A 24,500-nucleotide genomic window follows, 5' to 3' on the forward strand; every position below is an offset into this window, starting at 1 on the left:
TGTGTGTGTGTGTGTGTGTGTGTGTGTGTGTGTGTGTGTGTGTGTGTGTGTGTGTGTGTGTGTGCGTGCGTGAGTGTGTGTTTGTCTGTGTGTGTGTGTGTGTGTGTGTGTGTGTGTGTGTGTGTGTGTGTATTTGGCCCATGGTGACCTGTTTACAAGGGTCAAGAAGGGACAGTGAGGGAGAGGGAGGGGGGCGAGACAGTGTCTGGCTGCAGGGTGAGGGCCACAGGGCAGGTGAGAGGTGAGTCATCGGAGCGAGGAGCGAGATGGGGTAATGGGTGAGTCAGCCTTATGCCCACAGCCCCTATTCCTTCTATCTTAGCCCGCAAAAGAACACACGCACACACACACATAAACACACCCATACACACACATACTCAGAAACATTCACACACACATAAACACATCCATCCTAACTCAAGAGCTGTCCGATCGCATTATATACAGTCATGACACTTTATGGTTTTTGTCCTGAACATTTAAGAGTAGCAAGAAGAATTAGCCCATAGAGACAACTAAACAAGGAAATGTAGTATTTTCACATTGACTGACTTTCAGAGTTCAATCAGTCTTGTCAGGGAAATGATATACCCCAGTTTTGGGATTTCATAAAGAATTCAAATGAGTGTTTTGTCATCTCTCTCTCTCTTTCTCTCTCTCTCTCTTTCTTTCGTTAGTTAACTGAATAATCACCTGGCATTCAACAGAAGTGAAAATGTCAAGGTCATATGACTTTATCTTCCCTCAAATTACTTTTCCCTACCTCGTCGTCGTCTCTCCCCAGTCACTCAGTCTCTGTGTGTGTGTGTGTGTGTGTGTGTGTGTGTGTGTGTGTGTGTGTGTGTGTGTGTGTGTGTGTGTGTGTGTGTGTGTGTGTGTGTGTGTGGTGTGTGTGTGTGTGTGTGTGTGGTGTGTGTGTGTGTGTGACAAGGTCCTGCTTTGTGTTTTATCATAAAAACTACTGCAGATTAATGAGAGATTCACAATGAATAAGTATCTATTATTCCACAGTCAGAGCGGCTTTGAAATTCTAAATGATATATAAAGTGCAGAGGAGTTTTGTTTGGGATTTGTTTACGCTGTTTGGAGGCCAGTCAACAGGAACTTAATTGTAGTGTTTTTGAAGTTCTGAAATATGTATGTTTTTGTACAGTAGTATTGCTGCCACAATGTTTTATCAATGACAAACATACTTTTAGTATTACAATCATTTTCAATACCTACCCACTGGGCAAAAACTGGTTGACTTTGTTTCCACATTATTTCAACCCAGTGGGTAGTGAATATTTTTGTTCTAGACATGAAAATATATATATATTTTTTATGAAAGTGATCAATTTCAAGTTTATTTGGTTTGAATTTAGTGACATATAAATTTGCATCATTAACTTTATACATACGTTTGTGTTTTGTGACATTGAAAGATGCAAATCTATTTAGGGACAATATAGCTGTCATTTATAAACTACCCTCAGACTGTCAAAATGTCCTCTAAACTCTGAGGTTCACGGAAGATGCCAAGTCATACTCCCATTCCACCCCCACACTCAGTTTGCCCCTGGGACTATAAGGCATATTTATGTGCACTCTGGCCCTATAAGTGCCCTGATCATTTCCTGTGTCAAAGCAAATCCACCAAGGCCACCTTCCCTTTAATTAAAAAAACAAGCTTTGGCCTGCTCTATATCCCCCCAGTATTCAGCGTACATCTTAATGAGATGCATGGACCTTTTTCTGTAGCAAAGGAGGGGGCTTGAATTTAAAATTGCAGTATAATTACAACACACCTTAGTACTGAAAGAAAATCAGTAGGCAGTTCTCCAGGTGAGGAGCTAGGCCGCATGGTAGTGTCGATGGAGAGAACCCTTATGGAAAAACCACATGATTTTACATGTGGAAAATCACATGACTTCCATTAGTTTTGCATATACAGTTGAAGTCGTTAGTTTACATACACTTAGGTTGGAGTCAACTCGTTTTTCAACCACTCCATACATTTCTTGTTAAAAAACTATAGTTTTGGCAAGTCGGTGAGGACATCTACTTTGTGCATGACACAAGGAATTTTTCCAACAATTGGTTACAGACAGATTATTTCACTTATAATTCACTGTATCACAATTCCAGTGGATCAGAAGTTTACATTCACTAAGTTGACTGTGCCTTTAAACAGCTTGGACAATTTCAGAAAATGGCATGGCTCTAAAAGCTTCTAATAGGCTAATTGGCATCATTTGAGTCAATTGGAGGTGTACCTGTGGATGCATTTCAAGGACTACCTTCAAACTCAGTGTCTCTTTGCTTGACATCATGGGAAAATCAAAAGAAATCAGCCAAGACCTCAGAAAATATTTGTAGATCTCCACAAGTCTGGTTCATCCTTGGGAGCAATTTCCAAATGCCTGAGGGTAACACGTTCATCTGTACAAACAATCTGTTCCTCCTGACAGAGCTGATATAAATGAGTCAGGTCTGTATTCCTCCTTGCTCGCAGACGCTTTTTCAGTTCTGCCCACAAATGTTCTGTAGGTCTGAGGTCAGGGCTTTGTGATGGCCACCTCAATACCTTGACTTTGTTGTCCTTAAGCCATTTTGCCACAACTTTGGAAGTGTGTTTGTTGTCATTGTCATTTGGAAGACCCATTTGTGACGAAGCTTTAACTTCCTGATGTCTGATGTCTTGAGATGTTGCTTCAATACTGTATATCCACATAATTTTCCTGCCTCATGATGCCATCTATTTTGTGAAGTGCGCCAGTCCCTCCTGCAGCAAAGCACCCCCACAACATGATGCTGCCACCCTTGTGCTTCACGGTTGGGATGATGTTCTTCGGCTTGCAAGCATCACCCTTTTTCCTCCAAACATAACGATGGTCATTATGGCCAAACAGTTCTATTTTTGTTTCATCAGACCAGAGAACATTTCTCCAAAAGATACAATCTTTGTCCCCATGTGCATTTGCAAACCGTAGTCTGGCTTTTTTATGGAGGTTTTGGAGCAGTGACTTCCTTGCTGAGCTGCCTTTCAGGTTATGTCGATATAGGACTCATTTTACTTTGCATATAGCTTCTGTTGTGCCTGTTTCCTCCAGCATCATCACAAGGTCCTTTGCTGTTGTTCTGGGATTGATTTGCACTTTTCGCACCAAATAACGTTCATCTCTAGGAGACAGAACGCGTCTCCTTCCTGAGCGGTATGATGGCTGTGTGGTCCCATGGTGTTTATACTTGCGTACTATTGTTTGTACAGATGAATGTGGTACCTCAGGCATTTGGAAATTGCTCCCAAGGATGAACCAGACTTGTGGAGGTCTACAATTATTTTCTGAGGCCTTGGCTGATTTCTTATGATTTTCCTGTGATTTCAAGCAAAGAGGCACTGAGTTTGAAGGTAGGCTTTGAAATACATCCACAGGCAGCCCTCCAATTCACTCAAATTATGTCAATTAGCCTATCAGAAGCTTCTAAAGCCATTACATCATTTTCTGGAATTTTCCAAGCTGTTTAAAGGCACAGTCAACTTAGTGTATGTAAACTTCTGACCCACTGGAATTGTGATACAGTGAATTATAACTGAAATAATCTGTCTGTAAACAATTGTTGAAAACAATTACTTGTGTCATGCACACAGTAGAGGCCCTAACCGACTTGCCAAAACTATAGTTTGTTAACAAGAACCTAAGTGTAAGTAAACTTCCAACTTCAACTGCATATATATATATATATATATACAGTGCCTTGCGAAAGTATTCGGCCCCCTTGAACTTTGCAACCTTTTGCCACATTTCAGGCTTCAAACATAAAGATATAAAACTGTATTTTTTTGTGAAGAATCAACAACAAGTTGGACACAATCATGAAGTGGAACGACATTTATTGGATATTTCAAACTTTTTTAACAAATCAAAAACTGAAAAATTGGGCGTGCAAAATTATTCAGCCCCCTTAAGTTAATACTTTGTAGCGCCACCTTTTGCTGCGATTACAGCTGTAAGTCGCTTGGGGTATGTCTCTATCAGTTTTGCACATCGAGAGACTGAAATTTTTTCCCATTCCTCCTTGCAAAACAGCTCGAGCTCAGTGAGGTTGGATGGAGAGCATTTGTGAACAGCAGTTTTCAGTTCTTTCCACAGATTCTCGATTGGATTCAGGTCTGGACTTTCACTTGGCCATTCTAACACCTGGATATGTTTATTTTTGAACCATTCCATTGTAGATTTTGCTTTATGTTTTGGATCATTGTCTTGTTGGAAGACAAATCTCCGTCCCAGTCTCAGGTCTTTTGCAGACTCCATCAGGTTTTCTTCCAGAATGGTCCTGTATTTGGCTCCATCCATCTTCCCATCAATTTTAACCATCTTCCCTGTCCCTGCTGAAGAAAAGCAGGCCCAAACCATGATGCTGCCACCACCATGTTTGACAGTGGGGATGGTGTGTTCAGGGTGTGAGCTGTGTTGCTTTTACGCCAAACATAACATTTTGCATTGTTGCCAAAAAGTTCAATTTTGGTTTCATCTGACCAGAGCACCTTCTTCCACATGTTTGGTGTGTCTCCCAGGTGGCTTATGGCAAGCTTTAAACGACACTTTTTATGGATATCTTTAAGAAATGGCTTTCTTCTTGCCACTCTTCCATAAAGGCCAGATTTGTGCAATATACGACTGATTGTTGTCCTATGGACAGAGTCTCCCACCTCAGCTGTAGATCTCTGCAGTTCATCCAGAGTGATCATGGGCCTCTTGGCTGCATCTCTGATCAGTCTTCTCCTTGTATGAGCTGAAAGTTTAGAGGGACGGCCAGGTCTTGGTAGATTTGCAGTGGTCTGCTACTCCTTCCATTTCAATATTATCGCTTGCACAGTGCTCCTTGGGATGTTTAAAGCTTGGGAAATCTTTTTGTACCCAAATTCGGCTTTAAACTTCTTCACAACAGTATCTCGGACCTGCCTGGCGTGTTCCTTGTTCTTCATGATGCTCTCTGCGCTTTTAACGAACCTCTGAGACTATCACAGTGCAGGTGCATTTATACGGAGACTTGATTACACACAGGTGGATTGTATTTATCATCATTAGTCATTTAGGTCAACATTGGATCATTCAGAGATCCTCACTGAACTTCTGGAGAGAGTTTGCTGCACTGAAAGTAAAGAGGCTGAATAATTTTGCACGCCCAATTTTTCAGTTTTTGATTTGTTAAAAAAGTTTGAAATATCCAATAAATGTCGTTCCACTTCATGATTGTGTCCCACTTGTTGTTGATTCTTCACAAAAAAATACAGTTTTATATCTTTATGTTTGAAGCCTGAAATGTGGCAAAAGGTCGCAAAGTTCAAGGGGGCCGAATACTTTCGCAAGGCACTGTATTTTTTTTTTAACACTTCACATGTGGATTTTCACAAGTGATCACATCACATTTCACATCTAAAATCATGTGAAACCATGTGGTTTTAGAACACTTCACATGTGGATTAAAAATGTTACATTGATCCATGCAAACAAAAACTAGTCTTTAGGATGTCCCCAGAACATCACAAAATAGTTGCAGTGTTTTCAACTTACAGAACATATTTGACATACATGATTACATTGTGTATGTATATTTATTCAGTACTTTTATTCAATGTCCTGAGATTTGAACTGCATTTCAATGTACTTGCTACGCCACCATGTCCGTGTCAATGACGGATTTCACCCATATTCCTCTCAGCTTTGTAAAATACACTCAAGACAAACTGTTATACTCATCATAGTGATTCAGGCGTAACATTAAAACTGAATAATATTCCCCACCAACATTAGACAACTATACAGAAAACCCTCAAATTGCAGAAATAAGTAAATGAAATCAATGATGAGAGATTAGTCAGATTAACTGGTAACTAAAATAGAAGTGCAGATGTCACTCTTTTGCTAAGTGCAGTGACGTATTACAGGCAATGAATGTGTAGCAGACATCTGAGCATGCTTCAGACAATCTAGAGATTGTGAGTACAAAACCCAGGTGCGGGCATGTTGAAAAGTCAGTACTAAGTGATCATGTCAAATGTAATCATGTCGTCATTGTTTAAAGATTTGTACACTATTTTAGCTGAAAAGTGTATCTCTTACCGTAAAACCCCAATACCATTTCATTACTTTCCTTGCATTAAAAATGAAAAGCGAACTTGCATTTCCAAAAACTAAAGAGATACATGTAAGTTCTGTTGTTCACATGTGAGACCACGTGTTCACATGAATTCAGTATAGAGTTCACATGTTAACCACACCATTTCACATGTGAGGAGAATAACATGTTTACACCTCACATGTGAATTGCATTTATAAACATATTATAATCACTTATATTTGGGCCATTTTAATGTAATTTAACATTTCATATGAGCTGTACCGTGATGTGTTCCCTTCCGACCAATAACAAATAATCTACTATCAATACAGAGACACGTTAAAAGTACCTTTTCTTATCTCCTCCTCATGGCTGATTTAATGATCTTGATCATGCAACAGAGTGTGTATTCCTCCATTAATATTTACCATAGTGTTTCCCAACAAGGTGACAACAGGTGGTGTTCCTCTCCGTTCCAGCAGTCCCTGTCCTTGGTCAGAAGCCACTGAGGTGAAAGAGAGAAGACAGTGAGGCAGTTACGCTAGCGTCTCTCTCCTGGCCATGCCCCAGGCACTCTGATTGCTAGATGTAGCATGTGGCAAACCTACCACAGAGGGCAGGCAGGACCTGGTGACGAGGTGTGTGTGTGTGTGTGTGTGTGTGTGTGTGTGTGTGTGTGTGTGTGTGTGTGTGTGTGCGTGTGTGTGTTTGTGTGTGCCGTCCCATGGTTGCATCATGTAATAAATGATGGACTAACTAAGGTTTATATTTTTGGTTTAAAGACAAAACATTTTTGTCAGTCCTCCTCTTTATCTGACATGATTGGAGCAATCATTTCACTACTTCAAAGTGATGGGACCGGCTAGACAATGCATGCCACATCAGGGGGGAGTAATTGCCAGTTACCGAGGCCTACAAAGTGTGTACTGTACAACTACCAATTGCTAAAAATAAATTATATAATTACAGCAGCATTAACAGAATTGCTGTCCCTGCAACAACCCATATTGTTGTTGTGCATTTTACTTCCCTCTTTCTGCCAAGGTGAGCCTCAATGGCGCTGGTCTAGCATTTGTAAAGCTGTTGCTAGGAGCGATCAACAGAAATGTCAGACGACTCAGCAAGCGATGAAATTTGACATATGGCATCAAAGCGTCATTAGGATGGCTCCTGCTGCAGACCAGGAAGTCTCTTTCAAGAGGGGGCTGAGGGCTATTGAGGGACGAGGAAGGGCAGGAGATGGTTTGAGAGACACGGTCCCTGTTTGTTATTGTCTGTGTAGTGATTCTCTGGGGCCAGGCCCTGTCTAACAGAGAGAGGGGATGGTCTCTGTGTAGTGATTCTCAGGGGCCAGGTCCTGTCTAACAGAAAGAGGGGATGGTCTCTGTGTAGTGATTCTCTGGGGCCTTGCCCTGTCTAACAGAGAGAGGGGATGGTCTCTGTGTAGTGATTCTCTGGGGCCAGGTCTTGTATAACAGAGAGAGGGGATGGTCTCTGTGTAGTGATTCTCTGGGGCCAGGCCCTGTCTAACAGAGAGAGGGGATGGTCTCTGTGTAGTGATTCTCTGGGGCCAGGTCCTGTCTAACAGAGAGAGGGGATGGTCTCTGTGTAGTGATTCTCTGGGGCCAAGTCCTGTCTAACAGAGAGAGAATGATCTCTACAATATGAGGATGGTATTCTTTACTAATGTGTGCCAAACATCTCGGCTGTAAGTGATTATAATTACTTTAAATGTGTTTACAATTAACTTACCTCAGATAATAAAAGGAGAGATGACAGATGGGTTTGAGCAAGCATCTATTTCCTCTCTAGGATTTTAACAAGCTGACACATTTTATAGACAAGATCAGAAGATCCTCCATCATATTGTCACTGAAACATGCCAGTTCCTCCACATTATCAAAAGGAAACTGCCGACCTGGACCTGTGCTCAGTTCTATAGTTACTTATCCCCTGGACTGTCTCTGGGTCATTTGATAGGTGTATTTCTGGATGACGTGGTGGCCCTCTCATCGGAGTTAACAGCATTACTGGGCAGTGTGACCACCCTCCTCAGAGTGTTCAGGGGGACAGGGTTTTATCACTGGATGATTCCCCCCTAATGAGGATCTACATCACAGATAACCACACACAAGCAGCGAGGAGCTCAGATAGCACCGTAAGTTGATTGTTGCCTGCCCCACAGAAACATGTAACATGTGCACACACACAGATGCACGCACACGCACACACACACACACACAGCTTTATCGAACGTTTTTTCCCTCCTTGATAATATTCATGCACAAGCACACACAAACTAACAGAAATCACACACACACGAGCAGTTCATTGGTGGAGACTGAGTCATGAACATTGCTTGGGGTTTGATGAATGGTTGTTTTCCCCTTCCTCAGCATCGCAGCATTGCAGTTTTAATATGCATGTTCCACAACGCCACTCTCTCTCTCTCCTTCGTTCTCTCCTTCCCTTCTCCCCTTCTCTCTCTCCTTCTCTCCCTTCACCTCATTGTGAGGAATCTATTATTCTTTATTAAAAACCATTAATTATACCAGACACATAGTAATGTCTGGGAATGTTTTCAGAGGAACAAAATGAGAATAACTTCCTCTATGAAGGTAAAAACACATTATTTTCAACAGCAACATTTTCAACAACTTATTCCAAATTGGCCCAATCCAAGCCCATAATAGTCTAACATCTGAATTATTACAGATGAATATATTCACAGAGGGATTATAAGCTGACCTATATTTTATGTTTTGAACCTTATTGAACTGCTCCCGAGTGGCGCAGCGGTCTAATGCACTGCATCTCAGTGCTAGAGGCTTCACTACAGACCCTGGTTTGATTCCACGCTGTATCACAACCGGCCGTGATTGGAAATCCCATAAGGCGGTGCACAATTTGCCCAGTGTTGTCTGGGTTAGGGTTTGGCTGAGGTAGGCTGTCATTGTAAATAGTAAATAGTTAAATAAAGGTTAAATAAAAAGAGAAAAAAGAATGCTAGCTAGCGAAGTTATCTTAAGGTCTCCATTTAAAGGGCAAGAAGTGAGTGAAATTTAAATGTTGAGCCTGAGCTAGTGCCCCATATCTCAAGCACCACTTTATGGACAGAAGAATCACACTTTTGTACTAACAATTCTTTAGTCTGGAGTTTATATATTATTAGCCTTTAAGAATTGATCATGTTGAATGGAAGTCTTTTCTAGCTCTACTTGTCTACCCCAAGTCTACTCACATTGTACTTAAATCATACTGCTGTTGTACAGATCATTGATGCGATGTGGTATTTAAGATTGTCACTTTGATGTAAAGCCAAATTTCCTTATGTCGATTAAATATGAATTACAGTATGCTTGCAAATTTGTCTTTGTTAAAAAATACAGCAGTTCTGTTTGAAATAAGTGAAAGTTAAATGCCAGATTATCACTGATAGATTTCAGTATATGCAAAAACTACTATGAATTCTGGGGCAAAGAGATAAAGCGCAATTCCGTTTTAAAGCCTCTGAATGGAACAGGATCCCTACTATTTCAACACAAAATGCATTTTCTAAATGGTAACAATATTTCCTGATTTGTCCAGTAGGACCTCTACAACTGGACAATTCAACACTTCCATCATTCTCTCCTCAGAGGCTGATTCAGACCTGGGTCACTAAGTGGGTAATCAATTACCTCTCTGGCCAATCAATTATGCTAAATTGATCAATTACCAGGTAGAATGGAAAACCAATGGTACTTCAGCCCTCAAGGCCTGGTAATTTTGTTCTAGTCGGGAGATCAAACTGTGACTACCTCACTGAATGACCCATTACGTCTGAGTAAAATGAAGGTTAATATTTTTCAGCAACAGAAACACTATTATGTAGTCATTTGAGGCAGTCCATTTTCTCCATCCAACACATAACATATCTTTTGTCAAATCAATGGTGTTTGTTGTACCAATGATGTGTATGTGTGGGATTGGTGAGTTGGGATTTGACAATGTCAAGTGTTTTATTGATCCAACAGAACTCACAGTATAGTGATGTTTTCTCTTCAAGAGTGAACCATCCTGGTTAAATAGAATTAATGAACTAAGAAGGAGAGAGATGGGAGAGAGAGAGAGACAGAGAGGGGGAGAGAGGGGGGGGGAGAGTGAGAGTGGGGGGAGGCAGAGGGCGAAGCAGAGATATTTTTGCACTTTTCATATTGTGATCATTTCTCAAAGATAGGACGAGTATCTTTTCCTCATCCCTTCTTCCTTCATTTCCCCACCCATGTCTCAGACACATCAGATGAATCTACCCTAAAAAACACAGGCTGAAGCCCTCCTCTCTCCACACACACACACACCCCTACCCCCCTCCACACACACACACACACACACACACACACACACACACACACACACACACACACACACACACACACACACACACACACACACACACACACACACACACACACACACACACACACACACACACACATACATACCTTCCTTATCAATTCACTACCAGAGGATTTGATGGGCTGCGTTCCCTACCCTCCTATTATGGTAGCTCCACAGTGTATTCACAGAGGGGGATTGAGAGGAGGAAATCTGCTCTCTGCATCATTGAGGACATTCATATAGAGGGCCTCCAGAGGAAAATGAGATGGATAATTTTTTTTGGTGTCCTAGGAGCCACTTCACCGTAATACATTTCCACCCAATTTTACCTTCTGTTGATGTTTTGGCTTGGATTGGGAGACTATTGGCAGAGAAGGTCCCGGTCTATATTGAAGGCTGGTGTCTGGAGATAAAGTCAGGACAAACAGAGAGGTTATAGAATGAAAAGATCCTTTTGATTGTGGCTCCTTGAGTTTGGATGCAGTTTGAAGGCCCAAGATTTCTAAATTCTTAGCCTGGGAATAGGGACATTATGCGTGAAACTTGGAATAAGTTGGTTGTTTGTGAACCAAAAGAGCATTGTGTCGAAAGACAATTGTTTGTGTAGAAAGTATTATTTTTCTACATTAGAACCAGGATAAATGTTCCTAAACATTTCTCCACAGTAAAGCTAAACCAATCTCATTCCATACCCAGTGTTCTCAACCCAATCAGGTCTGTGATGCCCATCAAGTAAATTCGTATTAATGGTTATTTGTCACATGCTTCGTAAACAAAAGACGAGCAGTGAAATGCTTACTTTTGGGCAATTCCCAACAATGCAGAGAGAAAGATAATAGAGAAACAAGAGAAAAGTAAACCATGTAAAAATAAAAGTTATAATGAATACACAATGAGTAGCTTGGCTAAATTTGGCTAAATAGACGGGGTACCAGTACAGAGTCCATGGGCAGGGGTACGAGGTAATTAAGGTAGATACTGTATGTACATATAACTAGGAATAAAGTAACAAAGTAATAAAGTAACAGATAATTAACAGAAGCAGTGTAGGTGATTCGTCAAAAAGTTAGTGCAAAAGGGGCAATGCAGATTGTCCGGGTAGCTATTTGGTTAACTATTTAATTAATTATTTAGCTAATGGCTTGGGGGTAGAAGCTTTTCGGGGTCTTGTTGGTTACAGACTAGGTGCATCGGTACTGCTTGTCATGTGGTAGCAGAGAGAACAGTCTATGACTTTGGGGGCTGGTGTCTTTAAACATTTTTAGGGCCTTCCTCTAACACCGCCTGGTATAGAGGTCCTGGATGGCAGGGAGCTCGGCCCCAGTAATGTACTACCCACTACCTCTGTAGCGCCTTGCTGTCGGATGCCAAGCAGTTGCCATACCAAGCGGTGATGCAGTCAGTCAAGATGCTCTCAATGGTGCAGCTGTATAACTTTTTTGAGGATATGAGGGCCCATGCTAAATCTTACCGGAGGAGACTAAGCACACACCCCTGGTCCTGAGGGGCTAAGGGTCAGCCTAGCAGATGTGTTGCCTACCCTCACCACCTGGGGGAGGCCCATCAGGAAGTCCAGGATCCAGTTGCAGAGGGAGGTGTTCAGTCCCAGGGTCCTTAGCTTAGTGATGAGCTTGGAGGGCACTATAGTGTTGAACGCTGGGCTGTAGTCTATGAACAGCATTCTCACATAGGTGTTCCTTTTGTCCAGGTGGGAAAAGGGAGTGTGGAGTGCAATAGAGATTGCATCATCTGTGGATCTGTTGGGGCGGTATGCGAATTGGAGTGGATACAGGGTGTCCGGAATGATGGTGTTGATGTGAGACGCTTTTCAAAGCATTTCATGGCTACAGATGTGAGTGCTACATTACGCGACAATAGTCATTTAGGCAGGTTACCTTGGTGTTCTTGGGCACAGGGAATATGGTGGTCTGCTTGAAACATGTAGGTACTACAGACTGTGTCAGGGAGAGTTTGAAAATGTCAGGGAAGACACTTTCCAGCTGATTGTAGGACACTAACATGATTACAGGAAGTTTTAACACCACAACTGCCTCAAGGAATCTAGTCACTTTTGCCAAAATCAAGCAGTGAAGGGTTGTTTAAAATCAAACCAGACACAGCAGAGGTTATCTGACAAATTATGAGATATAGAAATAAGCAATACCAAATCTGAATCAGGGTTCTTCAAGTGCTGTTGTCATGAAGCATGGTCCCTTGGAGACCCATCAGTTGTCCATAATGTGTTTCAGTATTAAGAGGATGTGATGATCCTTTATTGAAATCTGGCTCTCAATCTGGTAAAATAATCATTTAGTTTTGCTTTTGAGTTATTCCTAGAAAACAACAGTTAAAGTGTGATTCAAATATGTCGCTTAACGGACCAACTGAAATCCCAGGGGTAGACAATTTGGCAGATCTTAGCTGACAGTAGGGCGCTGCCTCGTGTCAGTTTGTCCCTAGTCGTGTGTTCTTCAACTGACCTCATGTCCACTTGTGCATGCAGCCATTTCAAAGAAATATGTCTTCGAAAAGTAGCTGTTGGGAAGGACAAGAAAAAGAAGAGAGAGAGGATTGGACACACATACACTCCCTTTCTCATTCGCATTCTCTCTCTCTCTCACACACACACACACACACACACACACACACACACACACACACACACACACACACACACACACACACACACACACACACACACACACACACACACACACACACACACACACACACACACACACCCTGAGAGAAAGAGAGGTCCCCGCAGACTGTGATGAAGACGAAGGAGAAGGAGAGAACTGGAAGCCAAATCTGCCCTCAGGGCACAATAACTCACCGCTTAGCTTCCACAGGAAGTCACCAGATTAGGTCTGAATCACATTTCTCCCCCTCCCTATCCGCCCGCCATCTTTCCCAGCCATGATTAGCATGATGCCTGGGCACCTAAAAACCCACTGCCGTCCTTATCCCCCATACTGGCGTGGGAGAGGCACTGGCAATCTAGAGGGAGTGGGAGAGAAAGAGAGAAATAAACTGTAAGAGAGAGAGAGAGAGACTCCAGAAAAAAACAATAGAATGAAAGAAGGAGTTCTTAATAATGGTAGGGCCACTTTGTCTGAGTGATTGAATGTAAAAGTAGAACATTATTTTTGTATTTCAGAGAACAGAAGCCAAAAGTGGTCTTGTTCATAGGTGAACCGTTTCTCCACTTTGCCTCCTACATGAACATGACATGTCCATCAAATCCAAATCATATATGCCAATCAAATCGGTGTTCTATCTTAAGACATTTTGAAAAGTACCCGGTTGATTGATTGGTAAAGATTCCGAGAGGGGATTTGTTAAAGGACAGAATACATTGAGAATGAAGGGTGATTGGGGTCAGTAGAGAGGATTAGTATAGGTCAGGGCGGAGGGAGTGTCACTGCCCCCTGTTAACATACTGTTAAGCATTTTGGAATGGAAAGGTGCCTCTTTCCTCTGGATTTTGTCCATCCATAGCAATGTCATAGAACTGTTCCTGTATCTTTACAAACCATGTCATTTCAGAGGTATATACAGTGCATTTGGAAAGTATTCAGACCCCTTTACTTTATACATTTTGTTACATTACAGCCTTATTCTAAAATGGATTAACTAAAAACAATACCTCAATCTACACAAAATTCTCCATAATGACAAAGCGAAAACAGGTTTTAAGATTTTTTTTCTCGCATTTATTAAAAATAAAAAACAGATACCTTATTTACATAAGTATTCAGACCCTTTGCTATGAGACTTGAAATTGAGCTCCGATGCATCCTGTTTCCGTTGATCATCATTGAGTTTCTACAACTTGATTGGAGTCCACCTGTGGTAAATTCAATTGATAGGACATGATTTGGAAAGGCACACACCTGTCTATATAAGGTCCCACAGTTGACAGTGCACGTCAGAGCCAAAACCAAGCCATGAGGTTGAAGCAATTGGCCGTAGACCTCCGAGACAGGATTGTGTCGAGGCACAGATCTGAGGAAACCAAAGAATTCTGCAGCATTAAAGGTCCCCAAGAACATAGTGGCCTCAATCATTTTTAAATGGAAGAAGTTTGGAACCACCAAGACTCTTCCTAGAGCTGGCAGCCCGGCCAAACTGAGCAATCGGGGGAGAAGGCCCATGGTTAGGGAGGTGACCAAGAACCCGATGGTCACTCTGACAAAGCTTTGGAGTTCCTCTGTGGAGATTTGAGAACATTCCAGAAAGACAACCATCTCTGCAGCACTCCACTAATCAGACCTTTATGGATGAGTGGCCAGACAGAAGCCACTCCTCAGTAAAAGGCTCATGAAAGCCCACTTGGGGTTTTCCAAAAGGCACCTAAAGACTCTCAGACCAGGAGAAACATGATTCTCGGGTCTGATGAAACCAAGATTGAACTCTTTAGCCTGAATGCCAAGCATCACGTCTGAAGGAGACCTGGCACCATCCCAACGGTGGAGGATGGTGGTAGCAGCATCATGCTGTGGGGATGTTTTTCAGAGGCAGTGACTTAGAGACTAGTCATGATCAAGGGAGACATGTACGGAGCAAAGTACAGATGAAAACCTGTTCCATAGTGCTCAGGACCTCAGACTGGGGCAAAGGTTCACATTTGAAGAGGACAACGACCCTAAACACACAGCTAAGACAACACAGGAGTGGCTTCGGGACAAGTCTCTGAATGTCCTTGAGTGGCCCAGCCAGAGCCCGGACTTGAACCCAATCGAACATCTCTGGAGAGACCTGAAAACAGCTGTAAAGCGACGCTACCCATCCAACCTGACAGAGCTGACAGAACTCCCCAAATCCAGGTGTGCCAAGCTGGTTGTGTCATACCTGTAATTGCTGCCAAAGGTGCTTCAAGAAAATACAGAGTAAAGGGTCTGAATACTTATGTAAATGTGATATTTCTGTTTTTTATTTTGAATACCTTCGCTGAAATTTCTACAAAGCACTTTTTGCTTTGTCAGCATGGTGTATTGTGTGTAGATTTAGCAGGATTATTTTTTTTTAAATCTATTTTAGAATAAGGCTGTAACGTAACGAAATGTGGAAAAAGTCATGGGGTCTGAATACTTTTTGAATGCACTGTACATTGTCACCCTCAAAATGTATACTTTATATCCACTTTTTCTGCTGTCATTCAGTTTTGTATGGTTTGTCTGGTAACTTAGCATAAAGCATTCAAGTAGGCAGGTAGCTTCAATATACAGTGCATTCGGAAAGTATTCAGACCCCTTGACTTTTTCAAAATGTTGTTACGTTACAGCCTTATTCTAAATTTGATTAAATCGTTTTTTCCCCCTCATTAATCTACACACAATAACCAATTATGACAAATCCAAAACAGGTTTTTAGAAATGTTTCCAAAAAAAGAAAAAAAAAGAATAGAAAAAAACATTTTCATAATTATTTAGACCCTTTACTCAGTACTTTGTTGAAGCACCTTTGGCAGCGATTACAGCCTCAAGTGTTCTTGGGTATGATGCTACAAGCTTGGCACACCTGTACTTGGGGAGTTTCTCCCAATCTTCTCTGCAGATCCTCTCAAGCTCTGTCAGGTTGGATGGGGAACGTTGTTGCACAGCTATTTTCAGGTCTCTCCAGAGATGTTCATTCGGGTTCAAGTCTGGCCTCTGGGACAATTCCTTTAACCTTATGGCTTGGTTTTTGCTCTAACATGCACTTTCAACTGTGGGACCTTATATAGACAGGTGTGTGCCTTTCCAAATCATGTCCAATCAATTTAATTCACAACAGGTGGACTCCAATCAAGTTGTTGAAACATCTCAATGATCAATGGAAACAGGATGCACCTGAGCTCAATTTCGAGTCTCATAGCAAAGGTTCTGAATACGTACAGTAAGTAAATAATATTATATTTTTTTAATATAAATTAGCAACAATTTCCAAAAACCTGTTTTCGCTTTGTCATTATGGGGTATTGTGTGTCGATTGATGAGGATTATTTTTTTTAAATCCATTTTGGAATAAGGCTGTAACTTAAAAGGTCAATGGGTCTGAATACATTCGGAAGGCTCCGTATATACAGTGAGTATACATACAATTAAGAATACCTGCTGTTTCCATGACATAGACTGACCAGGTGAAAACAGGTGAAAGCTATGATTCCTTATTGATGTAACTTGTTAAATTCACTTCAATCAGTGTAGTTGAAGGGGAGGAGAGAGAGGTTAAATAAGGATTTTTCAGCTTCGAGACAATTGAGACATTGATTGTGTATGTGTGCCAGGGTGAATGGGAAAGACAAAAATATTGAAGAGACTTTGAACAGGGTATGGTAGTAGGTGCCAGGGTTTTTCAAGAACTGCAACGCTGCTGGGTTTTTCACGCTCAACAGTTTTCTGTGTGTATCAAGAATGGTCCAACACCCAAAGGACATCCAGACAACTTGACACAGCTGTTGGAAGCTTTGGAGTCAACATGAGCCAGCATCTCTGTGGAACACTTACTCCGTCTACATTGAAGACATATTGGAACTTAGCCACGGGTGAATGCACTTCCAATGGGTACTGGTTCATTTTCTCACATTCAACAGCGTAAAAAACAAACATTCTATTGGATAGAATGGAGCGATCCAAGAGAAGTCTAATGGTTGTACCTTGTCTAAGTAGATCAGGGGTGACGACACGCTCCACAGGCCAAACCAGTCACTTTAATAAAGGTGGGGGTGGGGGGGGGGAGATGATGCAGAATGGGTTGAGATTTTAAGCGTGTTAATTATTCAAGGGGCACTGCTGTAGTCCACATAACTACCATGTTCTAGATGTTCTTTGGGATTAAATATTAACACAGATGACGCAACACAACAAACACACACGCAAACAAGTGCGCGACACAGGCGGTCAGAAAGGGACTCATTTCTTACTTACTGTTTATTTGATGATGAGAAGGTAGGTGGTGGGTTGGAGGTGTGTTTGTTTGTGTGTGTGTCTGCCCAAGACCGTTCCTCTAGTTCCAGGGACTAAAATGTACTTTTTGGTCCACCAGCCACTGTGGCATGTAGATTTTTAAAAAATCTGATTGTTTACCAGACAAATAATTTATTTTTCCACTAAAATTACACCAACAAACACAAAAAAACTGATGAGTATGTTTTGTAATGTTTTTAAAACAATAAATGTCTTACTAGTAAGAAGTAATGTTTAATTAAATTTTTTGTAAAATTAGTCTTTTAACCAAAATATCACAGATAAGACAAACATTTTCACCTGCCCCTTTAAGGACAGGGGGTTACCCTGGTAACGCAACTCCAGTCATGTTTGTGCCGGTGAGATTGAGTCTGACTAGTAGAAGTGTTGTCTTCTCTCCCCAAACAGTTGAAACCCCAACATTGAAAAACAACCTAGCTTGTGAACAAAACAATGTAAATAGCCAAGAAACACAAGGACAAAGTCTCACTTCAGTAGACTTTCATTTCAAGTAAATTAGACCAACTTTTATGCCTGTGCACAGCACTTCTAAAAATGAATCTTTCACTCAGCTCTTCACATGCCACAGCCCCCAGCCAGGCAGTGTTGCAGTGCGAGGTGGGATAGGCTATGCAGCGGAGGCTACTGAGTGGAGGATGACTCATAATAATGCCTGGAACGAAGCAAACGGAATAACATCAAACACATTGAAACCATGTGTTTGATGTATTTGATACCATTCCACCTATTCCGCTCCAGCCATTACCACAAGCCTTTTCCTCCCAATTAAGGTGCCACCAACCTCCTAAGCTATATAGGAATCATAGCTCTTTGACTTGCGATTAATTTACCAGCTATTAAACAGCTACTACAGGATTTATTTGACTCTCAATGTGATCATGCTCCACTATTTTTATTCACAAATGCGAGTGAAATGCTCGCACTGTGGAACTCTGACCACCCACATACGTGGCTAGTGAAATAAACATCTTACCCGCAAACGCCAAAATCTACCCACATTTGGCAGGTGGTGGGTGTTAATTTTAGGCCCCGTCTGGTACTACAGAAGGAACAGAATCAGTGAGAACCATAATTATATTATTATTTTCATCCTCTTCTTCGTCCTGTTTGTGTTCCTTTCTCCTACATTCCCCTCCCTCCTCTCCCTCTATGTCCAGACCAGTTAAAGGAAGGAAGAAGAGACCTGGTGGTGAATATCTATCCAGTACATTTAAATCTAATTGGTGTCACTTTGAAGTGTTTTAATAGGCCCATCTGTCTCAATGTGGTTTAGTGCTGTTTAGGGTCACTGACCAGGGCCTACCCTACACACTAACAGCTAATACCACAGTAAATACAACCCCCCCATAGTTATCATACAGTAGCAACTACATGGTAAACAAAAGGGCTCTTAAGTAACGATGTGTCAACAGCATGAACAACAATATGTCACATTGCTAATTAGTTCACGAATAAGACAAAGCAAAATCAATAAAGCCTTCCCTTATTCCCTCTGAAAAACTGTTGCCTTTTGGAATTAGCTTTTTTAAGACAGGGACACAAAAGAAATAGACAATGACTTCCGACCATCTTTCGTAGTTATACATGTTAAAGGAAAGGTTCACCCATTTTGAATGTGATATTGTTTTTGTGCATCTCTGAATGTTGATGTTCTATCAATTCCCTGAGTCATTTCATGTTTTCATGTGTATCTGAGTTATTGGCATTTAAGCAGGCAGAAATCCAGCCAGTATGATGTAGCACCATGATAAAGTCTCTCACTACATTGATGTAGTTACATTAGAATAGGACTTAGACGGTGAAAACATCTATTATACATGTCAGATTTCAATACTGGCTGATGTCATAACTCGAGAGGATGTCTTCTCTCGAATGAGCCATTGATCATATTTTTGCGATATTCCTACCTTGAGAAATGTGTAATTTAATGGAGGGTCTAGCACATTTTTCCTATTTGTCTGCCTCTTTAGTGCCTTGCATATGGTGCAGTTGCCAGAGATATTATGAGACAAGAATACAATAAATGAAGAAGCATATAACGCCCCACCCAGCATACTGTCGACCAATCGCGTTCCCGTTGTCAAGCTGCGTCATGTGGTTGCTAAGCTAATCGTCATGCAATCCCTTCTCAAAGTCAGTGTATAGGTCGAGAAACTTGCCTATTTTCCGCGAAAGTACGTAATGTCACTTTTCCAAAGCTATACAATAATAAGTAAGTAAGTAAGTTAAATATCTCACATCTCGTTAAAGATTTGCAGTGTTGTACTTCTTGTTTCCGAAATTCATGCTAACGTTGGGTTTTTGAACTAGTGCTCAATAGACTCCCATTCACTCCTTGTCCCAAAATCGCACTGGGCCTAGCTGTAGGTGACCGATATACACATTTGTAATGAGGGCTAAAATGAACCGCTTTTTTCAGCATCTCTGCTTTGGCATGAAATGTAGTTGTATAGTTAAGAACAGTATCTTGCAGGATTCAGTAGTTGAAAGTCTAAGAGTTGTTGCCCTGTCCCTTTCTCTGTGTTGGTCATTTTAATGGAATCCATGAAGAACAAAACTCTTTCCTCAAACATTTACATCAAAAGCTGCAAAGTTATGGGCAAAGACACAAAACATCCACTTCAAATTAAGTATGTTTCTTGATCAAATAACATGGAAAACAACCACTTTTTGTGCAGTATTTATTTACCATCCTTAATGTAAATGTACATTACTGAATTGTACATGGGCTGGTCATCTAGGTTTGTTCCTGTGGACGTTCCATCACCATGAAGAAAAACAATGCACAATATAGTATTTGAGGACATTGAGACATCAAGTGGTTGTGAGGCTGTGCTAATGTGGCTCAGTGGCTAGAGCAAGGCACTTGCAATGCTAGGGTTGTGGGTTTGATTCCCACAGGGGGACCAGTATGAGAAAGTATGAAAATGTATGCACTCCCTATGGAAAGTTGATCTGAACAAGTGTCTACTAAAAATGAATGAATAGACCATTTCAATTTTCACATGGAAAAAAGTTGCATTTGCAAAGTATTTCAAGAACCTGTAGAACATATATCAAGCCAGACCTTTGGTCTGATGAGTCCAAATTTTAGATTTTTGGTTCCAACCACCGTGTATTTGTGAGATGCAGAGTAGGTGAACGGATGATCTCCGCATGTGTGGTTCCCAACGTGAAGAATGGAGGAGGTGAGACGGTGTGGGGGTGCTTTGCTGGTGACACTGTCAGTGATTTATTTCGAATTCAAGGCACACTTAACCAGCATGGTTACCACAGCATTCTGCAGCGATACGCCATCCCATCTGGTTTGGGCTTAGTGGGACTATCATTTGTTTTCCAACAGGACAATGACCCACCACACCTCCAGGCTGTGTAAGGGCTATTTGACCAAGAAGAAGAGTGATGAAGTGCTGCATCAGATGACCTGGCCTCCACAATCACCAAACCTCAACCCAGTTGAGATGGTTTGGGATGAGTTGGACCACAGAGTGAAGGAAAGGCAGCCAACAAGTGCTCAGCATATGTGGGAACTCATTCAAGATTGTTGGAAAAGCACTCCAGGTGAAGCTGGTTGAGAGAATGCCAAGAGTGTGCAAAGCTGTGATCAAGGCAAAGGGTGGCTGCTTTGAAGAATCTCCAATATAACATATATTTAAATGTGTTTAACACTTTGTTGGTTACTACATTATTCCATATGTGCTATTTCATAGTTTTGATGTCTTCACTATTATTCTACAATTTAGAAAATAGTAAAAAATAAATAAAAACCCTTGAATGAGTAGGTGTGTCCAAACTTTTGACTGGTACTGTATGTTCCCACATCTTCCAAGGAACCAAATGTGCTAGCTGGGTCCAGTTTCAAGGACTATAGTTATTAAAGATGGAATGTATATGTCCCAGTGCAGCCCTACCACTGATATTTATGTAGGCTATCCTCCACTGAAATGTATAGAAGCTATTCCGTTTTAAGAGGCTATTAACCCCCCCCCAGCTAAAACTACTATTATTTTCTGCTGCAATCTGTGGTAAGGAAGTTTGCAGGCCCCAGGCCGTACTGGGTTTGGAAGAGGCAACGCTGAGTAGAAGCAACGCCTTCGCAGTGCCCTTACACAGACATCTATTATGCTCTTTAATCCCTGCCAACCAAGAGCACAGACGCACCATGTCTTTGAGCAGACTAGGCTGCTATCCCAAGCCAGCATTTAAAGGGCTTATCTCTCTGTCTGATGGAGAATTTTTTGTTTGTATAAAACAATGTATTGGCTCTCGTGTTTTTTCTGTCAGGTATAGGTGTGATACAGGATCATCAGTCACACTGTGCGAAGAACAGTCATAGAGCTTCACTGTAAAACAGGATTGTGGTTCGATGTGGTGGGGAGGGACTAACGGTGCCGGGAGGAAATCAAGGGAATTAATTGTTTGACTGTTAGAGGTGATGAGGTCACAGGATGTGTGTGCGCCAGGGTCTGGGAAAATGGAATCAGGCACCTCTACATAGCAGTCGGGGAATACTTTCATTTAGATCTTAAATCATTTGGAAAGAGAAAGATATATAAGTCTACTCTAATCGAATAAACAAAGCCTGGGATACATATTGAATACCATGCATAATTAATTAACATTTTAATAATACTTTTTAGCTTTCAGGGGAATCCTTTGCCTTAGGCCACATGCAGAATATAAGTATTAAATAACATATAAAGTGGCAACTCTCTGCTCACTGTGTGTGTGTGTGTGTGTGTGTGTGTGTGTGTGTTTCTCTGTCAGTAATTCCTACTACCTGGCTATACTATATTAACCTATTGGTGTACCACTTTATTGTCATCATATAAGTATAATGCATGCTTATGTAGTATCCCCACTTGAGCCAGCAACGTGCTGGCTTTTCCTGTGGTGCCGACTGGTTAGACACTTTAGGAGGGCAGTCACGGAGAGCGGTCTCGGAGGGCCGTCACTTGTGCTAGCAAGGCAGAAGTTCTGAGTTTGAGCCTCAGTGTAAGTTGAGTCAGGAGGAAGTGGTACTTGCTAAGCAAACAGCATGATGTCCTTTGCACCAGGGGTGTCAAACTCATTCCATGGAGGGCTGATTGTCTGCGGGTTTTAGTTTTTTTCCTTTCAATTAAGACCTAGACAACCAGGTGAGGGGAGTTCCTTACTAATTATTGACCTTAATTCAACAATCAATTACAAGGGTGGATCGAAAACCTGCAGCCACTCGGCCCTCTGTGGAATGAGTTTGACGCGTGCTTTACACAAAATGCATGGGGTAATTTGGATATATTTGTGTGAGGAACGTATAAGCGCAGTTCGGCTTCAGTGGAGAGACAGAGAGAGCAGGAGTGAGGGCCTGAATAGCAAGTTCACAGTGTGGCCCGCTGGTAATGAAATCCTGGCACATAGCAGATGCAGGTAGTCACGGTTTTAAACAATGTAACACGCTGGACATGAGTGGAACATGAAACATTTACACCTCAGCGTGGCCGGCCAATCACAGGGCCTGTCACTTAACCCTTAATTACTTATTAGTGCCAGAACACTTGCCAGGGCATTGGCTCTATGAATTATGGACAACATTTTGAAGGTCATTAATAGCAAAAGCTGTGCTGCGGTCTGCTGCGGAGCGTGTGCGTGTGCGTGTGAGTTGCATACATTCATGTGTGTATAAGCATTCCTGCATATGTGTGCAGTGAGAGACCACTCATGTGGATTGGGTGCCAAGCGGCTTGTAGATAAAGGGAGCATGTGCAGGTGATGCCTTCGAAGCCGGTTAAAGCGAGGTGGGAGTAATTCATCAAGAGTTTCGTGGGGCCATCTGGGGAACAGACTGACAAATGACTCCCTCCTTTGTCATAAGAGCACACGTCTCACAAAGCCTGCGATTAATGCCTCCTTTACAACACATTTATTTGTCACCCAGGTATTTATCCCAGGCCTGTCTAGCACTGTATTACCAGCCCTGACAAGACAAAGAGTCATTTTCATCCGGTCCCTCGACGACCGTACTGACAGAGGAGTACAGACCACAAGAGGCATGTGAAGGACTGGGTCTGAATCTTGACGGGCTCCTTCCCGTCCATCCCTCCTTTACTCCTCTGCCTCCTTATCTCAGAAATAGGGGGAATGTCAAAGATGGAGACGAAAATATTTTGAGATACTTCATTCACATTCATACATTCCTGCATTTTTTGCAGAAACCCAAGAAATCCGGGTCGGTGGGCAGGGAAGGAGGGATGGGCAGGGAGGGAGAGAGGGATGGCAGAGAGGGAGGGAGGGGGCAGGGAGGAAGAGGGCACAACCAGAGTGTAAATATAAATATTCAATATTAGACTTGATAGTGTAGAATGACACCAGCCCTGTAAATGAAACTCTGCCCTTTTCTGTGCTACGAGTGAAAACTCTTATGTCATTGATGAAATCTTCCGCTTGTTTGCCCTGTGTTATGTTTCAGGCAGGCTGTGCTACAGTAGGGATAAGGTAGAGCAGGATCACTCCCTTGAGGCCTGACGGCTTTGTTGTTGCCAATCTATTTAATCTCCTCTATCGCGAGCGGCCGAGCCACTCAAAACATCATTGGGTAAATATGACGGAGTAGCATTAGACAAGGTCAGGGTCAGGGCCACATTATCTCAGCGCGGCCGTGTGTGTATGTGTGTGTGTTACGCGTGTGTGGTGTTCTCTGTGAACCGCCCATGTCCCTGGCCCCTTCACCTGAAAAAGAAAATATAACAATTTATTTCCAAGAGGGTTCTTCTCTCTCTCTCTCTTGCTGCTGAAGAGGATGTGTTCTACCTTGATCCTTTCACACTCAGGAAAAAAACATGACATGCTACGTATTGGAAAAGTACCTTATTATGTGTCTTCTTTATGTGCTGTGTTACCAGACGGGGATGGTCTTGAGAAAATATCTCACCCTGTAAATGTCACCGACGCACCTTGGATATCATTACCGTTTTGCCTCCATCTGCAGAATGTGGTGTGCTGGTAGTACTGCTACTTCCGTGTTTTGACTGAGATGCATAACCGATAGGAGCCTTGGATGCACAG

Source organism: Oncorhynchus clarkii, chromosome 11, assembly GCF_045791955.1.
Source record: "Oncorhynchus clarkii lewisi isolate Uvic-CL-2024 chromosome 11, UVic_Ocla_1.0, whole genome shotgun sequence".
In the NCBI taxonomy this organism is placed as follows: domain Eukaryota; kingdom Metazoa; phylum Chordata; class Actinopteri; order Salmoniformes; family Salmonidae; genus Oncorhynchus; species Oncorhynchus clarkii.